An 11,333-nucleotide genomic window follows, 5' to 3' on the forward strand; every position below is an offset into this window, starting at 1 on the left:
TGGTTCCCATCATGGGGCTGCTGTAGGGGCTGGGCGCGGAGGGCCTGGGCTCTCTCCAGGCCACCGCCTGCCTTTCCTACCCACCCCACGAGGTCTGGGCAGGACAGGCCACCTGGGACCTGGCCGGGCTGGCGAGGCAGGCCTGCAAACGCGGCTGGCCGCCCCTCCCAGGGCTGCCTTCCGGAAGATGAGCCTGGGCCTCCCAGTCTGATTTCCTGGGGGCTGTGGCCGCGCCCCCACTGAGTCCTCGTGAAACCAGGTGCAGAACAACAGCCTTCCCCGAGCCTCCCTGCCATTTTCCGGCACAAGCCGCTCTGCACCCACAGGCAGCTCTCACCAGCTTAAGTACATCCCTATGGCCCTGGGAGCACGAGTGTCTCGGGCCACGGACCAGGGTGTGCACATACCACGTGCGGTCCGTGTCCCAGGGGAGCTCTCATCCGACCCCGACAGCACCCCAGGCAACGTGTGCCGTTATTTCTCCCACTTTACAGAGGGGAAACTGAGGCATGCCATGGTGAAAAGCCCTGCGTCAGCCGGGAGTGAAGCCAGGCCCCGTTGCCCTGGAGAAGGTAACTATAAAAACCAACGCGGGGCATAAAAACAAAACAGTCACTAAACTTCCAATATTTTTAAAAAGAGATTTCTGGTGTCCAGATGGAAAAGTGGGCACGTCCTCCCCCACAGGCACAGAATTCGCCACGATAAAGATAGAAAAAATTTGAAAATAGAAGAGCAAAAACAAGAAAGTGAACCCGAGAGACAAGCCGGAAGAAGGGGGTTTTGGGGGGCGCCAGTGGCGAGCAGGGCCTGTGGCCTCAGGGCGACACCTGGATCCACGCGTGACAACGAGCTCTCAGAGCTGAAGGCATGAGCCCCCGACCGAGAGTCCTCGGCGAGCACCCGGGCAGCTACAGGAGGTCATGCGTCTGGAGGTGAGATCCGAGGGCAGCGAGGCCGAGAAAAACTCGGAGCTGCCGGGGTGACGGGACTGTGCGCCTGCACCAGGGTGAGATGGGGACGGGTGCCCAGAGACTGCAGCGGGGCACCTCTGTGGTGCTGAGGGCACAGACCTTGAACGCTGAACTCCACACCCACGTAAACTATCACTTAAGAATGATAATGAAGGGGCGCCTGGGTGGTTCAGTGGGTTAAGCCTCTGCCTTCGGCTCGCGTCGTGATCCCGGGGTCCTGGGATCGAGCCCCGCATCGGGCTCTCTGCTCAGCGGGGAGCCTGCTTCCTCCTCTCTCTCTGCCTGCCTCTCTGCCTACTTGTGATCTCTGCCTGTCAAATACATAAATAAAATCTTAAAAAAAGAAGAAGAAGAAAAAAGGCATTTTCAACATGCGAGGACTCAGAACGTGGCTCACGTGGCCCTGTGCGAGAGACACCAGCAAGCCAGCGCCACCTGTCAGGCAACACCACGCGGCACGCATACGTTCGCAACTCCAGCGGGCCGGAGCCCTCGGTGTCTCCTTCACGGCTCACGCTCCCCGGCCCTATTTCACAAAACCTTGGGATCAGAAATACGGTCTCCTGGGTTATTTCCTAAAAGCTTGACAATTTTGCCTTCCACCTAACTTTTTTTTTTTATCGGTATAAAATATACATAACATAAAATTTACCATCTAAGCCATCTTTGAGTGCACAGATTAGTGGTATAAAATACATTCACACCATCGTCCGCTCATCCGTCCATCCACCCATCCATCCCCACGATCCCTTTAACTTTGCAAGATGGAGACTCTATACCCGGGAGGCAGTAACTCCTCATTGTCCCTCCCCATGGCTCCTGGAAACCACCCTCAACTCTCAGTCTCTAGGATTCTGGTGAGTCTAGGTAGCTCAAAGGAGTAGAATCCCACAGTATTTGTCGTACGGTGACTGGCTTATTCACCGGGCCACATGTCCGGGGGGTCCATCCGAGTCGTAGCAGGTTTCAGAGTCTCCCTCTGTCTACAGCTGGGTGTCATTCATTCCAGGGTATGTGTGGATCACGTTCCACTTACCCGTGGTCGCTGGGGTTGCTCCCACATTTTAGCTACTGTGAATAACGCTGCTGCCAACACACGTGTCTCATCAAGACCCTGATTTCAATTCTTTTAGGGTTATACTCAGAGGTCAAATGGCTGTATTGTATGGCAGTTCTAATTTTTTGAGGAGCTGCCGTACTGTTTTCCACAGCGACGGAATAAGTTGACATCCGTAACAGTGAACGGTGGTTCCAACGTTTCTACCTCACCTTGCTGGCTATCGTCACACTTTGTGTTACTACAGTCAGCCTAGTGGGTGTGAGGCGGTACCTCACTGTGGTTTCGACTTGCACTTTCCTGATAATCAGTGACGTTGAGCATCTTTACATGCTCCTGTTGGCCATCTTAGATCGTCTTCGGAAAAATGTCTGTTCAAGTCCTTTGGCCATTTTTGAATTGGATTGTTTGGGGATTTTTGTTGTGGAGTATTTTCTGGAAGTTCTCTTATCAGATATATGATTTACATATATTTTCACTCATTATGTGGCTTGATTTTTATTCTGATAGTGTCTTTTGATGCACAAAATTTTAAACCGTTTATGAAGTTCAATTTATTTATTTTTTTCTTTTGCTAACCCTAACCCTAACCTGTCACTTTGGTGTCCTGAGAATAAACTGCAAATCCAGGAGGAAGAGAGGCTCCTTGCAGGTAAATACTGCTTTACTACCCATCAGGACAAAGGAAATTTTCCTCCTGTAGAGACAGCAGCCCAGCCAATGAGAAGCCCCTCCCAGCTCTCCCCTTCCTCTATAAAAAAAGCCTCCTTCTCCTCTGTTCTCAGGACTCGCCAATGGTTGGTTTTCCTGTGGCTTGCTTGTCTCGGGTTACAGGTCTCTGCTACTCCCAAAGAAATCCATTTTTTGCTGGTAAAATAACTGGCAGTTTTATATTTTAAGGTTAGCAATGACTTTACTTAGGTTGGGGTAGTTTCCATCTATTCCTGGTTTGTTGAATGTCTTTATCATGAAAGCATGTTGACTTTTGCCAAATGTTTTTTCTACATCAGTTGAGATGATCATGTGTTTCCCCCCTTTATGCTGTTGCTGTGGAGTATCATCCCGATGAGCTACTTGCTGAACCATCCTTGCATTCCATGAATAAACTGCACTTGGTCGTGGTACATAATTTTTTGACATGCTCCGAACTGGTTTGCTAGTATTTTATTGAGGACTTCTGCACCAGTGCTCATAACAGATACTGGTCTGAGGTTCTTTTCTTCCAGTGTCTTTGTCTGGCTTTGTTGTCAGGGGAATGCTGGCCTCACAGAATGAGTTAGGAAGTGTTCCCTCTTCTTCAGTTTTTTGGAAAAATTTAAGAAGCACTGGGATTCTTCTCTATGGTTTCTCTTTGTTGGGAGAATTTTGATCACTGGTTCAATCTCCTTGCTAGTTATAAATCTATTAAGATTTCCCATTTCCGGGGCGCCTGGGTGGCTCAGTGGGTTAAGCCGCTGCCTTCGGCTCAGGTCATGATCTCAGGGTCCTGGGATAGAGCCCCGCATTGGGCTCTCTGCTCAGCAGGAAGCCTGCGTCCTCCTCTCTCTCTCTGCCTGCCTCTCTGCCTACTTTTGATCTCTCTCTGTGTGTCAAATAAAAAGAAAAAAAAAAAGATTTCCCATTTCCTCGTGATTTAGTCTTGGTAGGTTTGTTTCGTTCTTTAGTTTTTATTTAAATTCCAGTTAGTTAGCATGCAGTTAACTAACGGTATAGCAATCCAGTCTGGTAGATTCTGTGTTTCAGGAATTTGCCCATTTCACCTTAGTTACCCAATTTGTTGGCATATAATTGTTCACAGTACTCATCATTTTTGTTTTTGTAGAATGAGCAGTAATGTCCCTCTTTCATTATGATTTCAGTAGTTTGAATCTTTCCTCTTTTTCTTAGCCCATCAAGCTAAAGGTTTGTCAAACTTGTTGATCTTTTCAAAAAACCAACTTTTGGTTTTGATTTTTTTTCCTATTGTTTCTCCATTCTCTATTTTATTGATCTCAGCTCTAATCTGTATGATTTCCTTCCTTCTGCTACCTTAGGCTTTAGTTAGTTCTTCTTTTTCTAGTTCCTAAAGTTGTAAAGTTAGATTGCTGTTTTGAGATCTTCCTTGTTTTCTAATGTAAATGTGTATGGCTATAAATTTCCCCCTTAGCACTGTTTTCCCTGTGTTCCTCAAGTTTTGGTATATTATGTTTTCATTTCTGTCCATCTCTAAGTATTTTCTCATTTCTTTTGGATTCCTTCTTTGATCCATTTGTTGTTTAAAAACATGTTGCTCTATTTCCGTAATGTTGTGAATCTTCCAGTTTTCCTTCTCTTACTGATTTTCAACTTCATCCCACTGTGGTCAGAGAAGATACTTGTATGACTGCTAGTTTTAACATCTGTCAGGACTTAGTCTGCTGCCTCACACATGGCCCATCCTGGCAAATGTGTCACATGCACTTGAGAAGAATGTGTTGTCGGGTGGGTGTTCTGCGCATGTTGCTAGATCCAGTTGCTTTATTGTGTTACACGAGTCCTCCGTCTCTTTATCTCCTGTGAGGTTGTTCTGTCTACTGTTGTGAGTGGGGCACTCAGTTTCCAACTATTATTATAAAACTGTTTATGTCTCCCTTCAATTTTGTTAGTTTTTGCTTCATATAGTCTGTCACTTGGGACAAAACTGTTCACAATTGTTGTATGTTTTTGCTGTACTGAATCCTTTGTTAATACATAATGTCCTCCTCTGTCTTTTAAAGTTTTAAGATTTAAAGTCTACTTATGTCTGATGTTAGTAAAGTCATTCCTGTTTTCTTTGCATGGAAGGTGTTTTCCATCCTTTCCCTTGCCACCTGCTTATGTCTCTGTCTCTGAAGCAAGATTCTCAAGAAAAGAAAATAAAGTGAGTTTCTCATAGACAGCACATAGCTGGACAGTGTGTTTCTATCCATTCTGCCGATCTCTGTCTTCTGAAAAGCTTCAACCATGCACACGTGTTTTCCGGTAAAGTGCGCCTTCTGTCACTGTGATATCTCCTTCCTGTTTGCCCTATAGTCGGTCTTGTTTTGTTGTTGTTTTTGTCCCTTGTTTCCTGCACCGCTCTCTTCTGTGCTTAGTTGATTCTTTGCAGTGAAACATGTAAACTCCTCAGTTCCTTTCATGTATATTCTATAGTGATTTTCTTTGTGGCGACTCTGGGGAGGCATGTAACATGCTTCAGCTGTCACACTCTAATCTGCGTTTATACTAGCGCCACTTCAGTAACATACAAAACTCTTCTCCCTGGCAGCCCTACCCCCATCTCCTTCTGGTTGGGGACGTCACAAAGTTACATCTTCATACAAGACGTGCCCCCAGCCAAAAATAACTCTTAGAATGAATTACTTTCTTCAATGTTGTAGAAAGCAAGATTTGGAGTTACAAACTAAACTCAGATTTATGAGTTTATCAGATGCTAGATTTTATGATAATATTTTTTCTTTCAATGTATTAGCTAGCCTCTTAAATCATGCAGGAACAAAAATTGCAGTTACCAACCGTTGTCACAAAACTATCTTTTATGACTGGCCATGTGTTTACCTTTATTGAGATCTTTGTCTCTCCATATAAAGTGACTAACATCATTTTATTTCAGTTTCCAGAACTCACTTGAGTATTCCTTGTGGGGCGGGTCTAGTGGTCATGAACACCCTCTTCTGTTTATCTGGGAACGTCTTATTTTGTCCCTCACTCTTGAAGGACAGTATTCCTGAATATAGGATTCTTGGTTGACAGGCGTTTTCTTTTCGCATTTGAATGTATTGACCCACTGCCTTCTGGCCTCTAAAGTTTTTTCATGAAAAATCTGTCAATAATTTATTGAGGATCCCTTGTATGTGAGGATTCTCTTCTCTCTTGCTGCTTTCAAATTCTTTGTCTTTGGGCCTGGAAGTTTGATTACAATGTTTCTTGGTGTGGATCTTTAGGTTCATCTTCCTGGATGTTTGTTGAGATTCCTGAATGTTTATATTCATGTCTTTCCTCAAACTGGGGAAGTTTCCAGGCATTATTTCTTCAAGTCTTCTCTTTGCCCCTTTCTCTCCCTTTGCCTTCTGGGACTCCCACAATGCGTGTATTGGTCTTCCTGCTGATGTCCACAGGTCCCTTAGGATCTGTTCCATTTTCTTCCAGCTTTTCTCTTTGTCCTCCCTGGGCTTGATAATTTCCCATCCTATCTTCAAGTTCACTAATTTTTTCTTTTGTCTGCACAATTCTGTCTTAGAGCCCCTCTAGTGAATTTTTCATTTCAGTTACTGTACTTTTTAAGCTCCAGAGTTTCTTTTTGGTTTTTCAGTTTCCCATCCATTTATCATATCTTCATTTTGTTCAGACAGGGTTTTCTTGACTTTCTCCACAACTTCTTTTAGTTGTTTTCAGGTCTTTGTCTGGTGTATCTGAGATCAGGTCTTTTTCAAAGAGTTTCATTGACTTCTTTTTCCTTTTTATAAACCACACTTTCTGGTTTCTTTGTATGCCTTGTGATTTTTTCAGTTCATTTATTTGGGAGGGATGTAGGGAGAGAGTGAGAGGGAGAGTGATAAGGAGAGGCAGACTCCCCAGTGAGCAGAGAAATGGGACTTGATCCCAGGAACCCGAGATCATGACCTGAGCCGAAGGCAGAGAACTGAGTCACCCAGGTACCCCAGCCTTGTGATTTTCTTAATGGACACTGGACATCTGAGTTGAATAATGTGGTAACTCTGGAAATCCAATTCACCCCCTTCCCCAGGACTGGCTTTTTACATTGTTTTATTTCACTTTTGTTATTGCTCTGCACTATCTCTGTGCGAGGACCAACCTGACCTGCAAATGTAATGCTTGCTCAGGTCTTCTCTGAGCCTTTTCCCGGGCATCCAAGATTCTAACTTTCCCCTTATCTGTAGCTGTTTTTGAATATCCTAGTCTTTAATGTCTGGCTCCCAAAAAGGCAAAAAGAGAAAAATGAAGGGAAAGACGGGCACTCACCCTCTAAATCCTCTGGAAGTCACTTCCGCTTATGGGGGAGGGGCATGTGATGGGAGGGGTGGGGTGCAACACAGATACCTAGCTGTTTGCCCCTCTGTGATCAGAGTGCAGACCCCTGAAATTTGGAGGGCAGGGCCCCTCTTGCCCACCTGGCTCCCACAAGTAGTGTGCGGGCTGCTCCAGGAACATGTGCACGACTGCCTGCCTGGGGCCGGGGCTCTGGTGGGTGGCTGCTGCTGTGAAAGCTAACACTGGCCAAAACAGATGGCAACGTGCTCTCCGAGCACTCCCTCTGAAAGCTGCACGCCTGGGACCAACTCCAGCGTTCACAACAGGTCTATCAGAGTCTGCCCGTGCAGCTGCTGAGGTGGGGAACCAGCTTCTCTTCTGAGGACCTTCCTGCTCGGCCACCTTCTGGAATCTTCCTGCCTTTGCGTTTTGAGTCTGCCCAGAATTGATGTTTGGAAGTGGCGCGAAGCAGGGGCCTGATTCCACTTATTTCGTGTCTAGCCCTGGCTAACTGGCCTCACTGCTGCCCTGCACTCTGGCCCCTGCTCGGCTGCACTGCACTCTCCTTCCGTCATCTTCACCCGGACAACAGTGCTGAGTCTTGCTTTCTACCTGAGCAAGACTTCCACTCGTCTTCCTTTGACAAGGATCCTTGATTCTTCTTAGCCTTCTGGACGTCCCTGTGCTTAGAATCAACCTCCCTGGTCTCACGAACAACGAAACGCAGGACCCGTGGGGAAGGAGGTCACGGCGAGGGAAATCACCATGAGACAAACCAATGGCACATACCACTTCGATCCATGCACACCGTCCAGCCCTCTGTCCCACGGAGCTGCCCAAACAGCTCAGACTTGCTGGAAGCATCTCTCTGAGCGCTCCCTTTTCTTTGTCGTGTTTTCAAACATTTCAGAAAGAATTTTTAAACACACGTTATTAGCATTTTGGGGGCTGTTTTCAGTAGGGATGTTCCCAATAAACCCAACTTGCTGATTCCTGTTCTCTCTCAAGAAGGGCCACACTCTGTCCTCTTCCCAAAGGGGCCACCGTGCTGCGACTCATCTAAGAGCCGGCCCAGGAGTCTGTGCTGGGAGGGCAGCAGCACAGCCCCGCGCTGACCACTTCTAGCCTCACACCAAACCCACCTGAGGCTTTTCTGCCGTGAAGACAGAAACTAGCAGTTCAAAACAGGTTTGGGGTCATTCTCGAAAGTGAAGATCCATGACATCTCAGCTCCCTCAGCACCAGGAAGAGGCCGAGGCCCGAGGTCTGTGTGCCCCCAAATGCTGGGCACCCCGTGCACTTGCATTCCAGAGGCGGCTGGTGGGGCTTCCCAGTTATGCCAGGGTCACAGCAGGGACATGAGGCTGGGACCCGAGCGCTCCCTCCCTGTGTCCACAGGCAGACCGGGCACAGAGGAAATGAGCCACAGAGCCTGCTCTCCAGAGTCCCCGAGCAAGTCAGCATCTGCGCCAAGATGGTGAGAAGATCACGGACAATGTGTGTCAGTCCAGAGGGTCCAGGAGGTGTGGGAAGGAGCAGGGAGTTGCCGGGGTGGCCAGGGAAGCTGCCCAAAGAGGGGACATTTAGGAGAGGCTGGACGGAGCACAGCGTCTGTGCAAAGTCCCTGGGGCGGGGCTCACCACAGTGGCTGGGGCTGGGGGGGGACGTGGGTGGGCTCCAGCCTTGATCCAAGCAGGACGGGACCACGGGCCGTTCTGAGCACATGTAGGACGGATCTCGCCTGAGCAGACGTGAGGCAGACACAAGGGAGCTGCGGAGGGGAGAGCAGGCCTCCCCGGCCCCTGCACCCTCAGTCCCGCCTCGGCACATGCTCCCCACTCACACCCCCATCCTCCTCTCCTGGCTGTCCCTCCAGCTGCACCTTCTGCCCCCCGGAACCTGGGCCCTTAAGGCCGTGTCCAACACGGCGATGCTCTGGGGGCGGGGGCTGCAGTCACACGCTCCGTGTCCCCGTCCCAGCTCGCGTTCTGTGTCTGAGCTGCCCAGGCCCCTAGAGAGTCCTCCCACCCGCCCTGCCTCACCCTCTCCTCCTGCATCGCTGCCTCAGCCCCACGGTGTGCACCTGCAGGGCACCAGGACGAGGCGCGAGCGGCTCAGCAGGGGGCCCGGCCTCGCTCTGGCCTCCGGGCGGGAGGGTCTGTTCCGGACTTCTCTCTCACTTGTGTGGACGTGCGAGGGGCGCGGCACGGGAAGGAAGACAAAAGTCCTCTGCTTGGACTCAGTCCCCCAAGGTCATGTGTGGTGGTGTCTGGACACGTGGCCGTTGGCCAGGAAGTCCCCAGGAAGGGACAGGTGCCCTGCAGAGAGGCCCCGGGGCACCACCTTGCTCCTCCTGCCACATGAGGACACGGAGGGGATGGCCAGCCTCTGGAGCTGTGAGGCGGCGGCGCCCGAGGACATCAGCACAACCACGGGAAACCCAGAACCACCGACGCAAGAGCCCAAGCAGACAGTGGAGACGGCAGACGGTGGCCCGCGAGCCAGGGGCCTTCAGCAACCCTGACGACAAGCGGTGACAACAGCCAACGCCACGTGTCCAAACAGCTCTGAGGACGCGTTCTGGGCAACAGCACGGAGGCCGGGGCTGGAGCATGACCGCGTGTCACTGGCTTGGCTCTGGGAAGTCGGGGTCACGGCGAAGGACCCCTGTGGTGCTGGGGGAGGAACTGGAAGGTGAGCCCGTGTTCCCAGGACGGCGCACACGAGGGCATCCGCATCGGGAAGCTGGGAGTTGCCGGCACTGGGACAAAACCAGCGCCCAGAGAGCAGAGGCCGGAGTGACAGGAACCCACAGGGACGGCTTCAGGCGCCGCGGCTCCCGGCGTGCTCCCACAGAACAGCACACGGAGCGGCCTCCTTGACGGAAGGCCAGCAGCCTCCCCGGGTCCGGACCTGAGCTGCTGGCTGGAGGATGGCCCTGCCGTGCTGTGCCAACATGGGGAAATGACCCCGATCCTTCCCAGAGGTGCCCTGGGATGAGATGGGCCACCAGCGTCCCCTTCAAATCAGGGTTTAGGGGGAGCCTGGGGCGGCTCAGTCAGTTGAGTGTCTGACTCCTCATCCCGGCTCAGGTCGTGGCCTCAGGGTCCTGGGATGGGGCCCCGCATCAGGTCTGTGCTCAGTGGTGGTGGTGGGGCGGCGTCTGCTTGGGATTCTCCCTCTGGCTCCCCTCGCTCACACACGCATGCATGCACTCTCAAATCAATCAATCTTTAAACAATAAAAATTAAAAGAATCAGAGATGATGGGGCCAGGGACCTGATGGCAGTCACATCCCCAAGCCTGGGACGCATGACAAGGGTGGACAGGCCCACCCGGGCTCCCCTCACTGTTCAGTGGCTGCTAGTGCGGCAAAGGGGGAGCCAAACCACGGCCCCAGGGCATGGCAGAGCGCAGGCCCTGACCCCAGGCTGCGACCTGCACATCTCACGCCAGGACCACGGGACCACTGGGCTCGTGGGAACAGGAAGACTCACCCAGAGCGAGCCGGCGTCACGCACCCTCCCCATCACCACCGTCCCCAAACCAGAACCCGTGCGCCCTGCGTCACACTCGTGTTCCCATCGGTACAGGTGCGTGTCACGAGGGGGATGGACGTCTAGCGCCACACCCCGTGGGGCTCACTGGGACTGCTGAAGCGAGTCAAGCATCCCCCCCACCCCAGGCAGTGCCCGGTCTGACACCGATCTGTCTGTTCAGACGCCCACTCTGGGGGCCGCATCCTCATGGCCAGCAGCTGTCGGGCTCTGACCCGTCGTGCAGCCTCGCGGTCTCTGCTCGCACTGGAGGTTCTGTCGGGTTCTCACATTTTAAGTCCCCGCCCGCACGATACGTCCACTCCAAGTGCGCGCGGGGCCGCGGAGGCTGACCCAACACAGCGCTCTCCGACACGGGCTGCGCTTTTGCTTCCACCACCGACAGCTCTCCCCCTGCGGGGCTTCCTGGGCCCCAGCCTGTCACCTCCTTCTGCGGCGGGCGCTTTGCTTGGAGCTCATCCCCGCCAGCAGGACGCCGGCCCCTGGCCGGGAGCCACGCAAGACTGTGCGAACAGAACCAAGTCAGCTCGCGCCCGGACACCCAGGACCTTAGCCAACACGGCCTGGCACCTGCCGCCTGCACGTCTGCGGGTCTTACAGCACACGATGGACCGCCACGGCACCGCGCTGATGTCCCGCGCAGCCCCGCACCCGCCCGGGGAACTCAGAGCTTGGCTCTGCCCAGGCGCTCGCTCCCCCACCCCGGCATTCAGGGCCCTCGGTCCGGACCTGCAGAACGGGAGGGCCCCGTTTCCG

This window comes from Meles meles, chromosome 8, assembly GCF_922984935.1.
Source record: "Meles meles chromosome 8, mMelMel3.1 paternal haplotype, whole genome shotgun sequence".
Classification (NCBI taxonomy): domain Eukaryota; kingdom Metazoa; phylum Chordata; class Mammalia; order Carnivora; family Mustelidae; genus Meles; species Meles meles.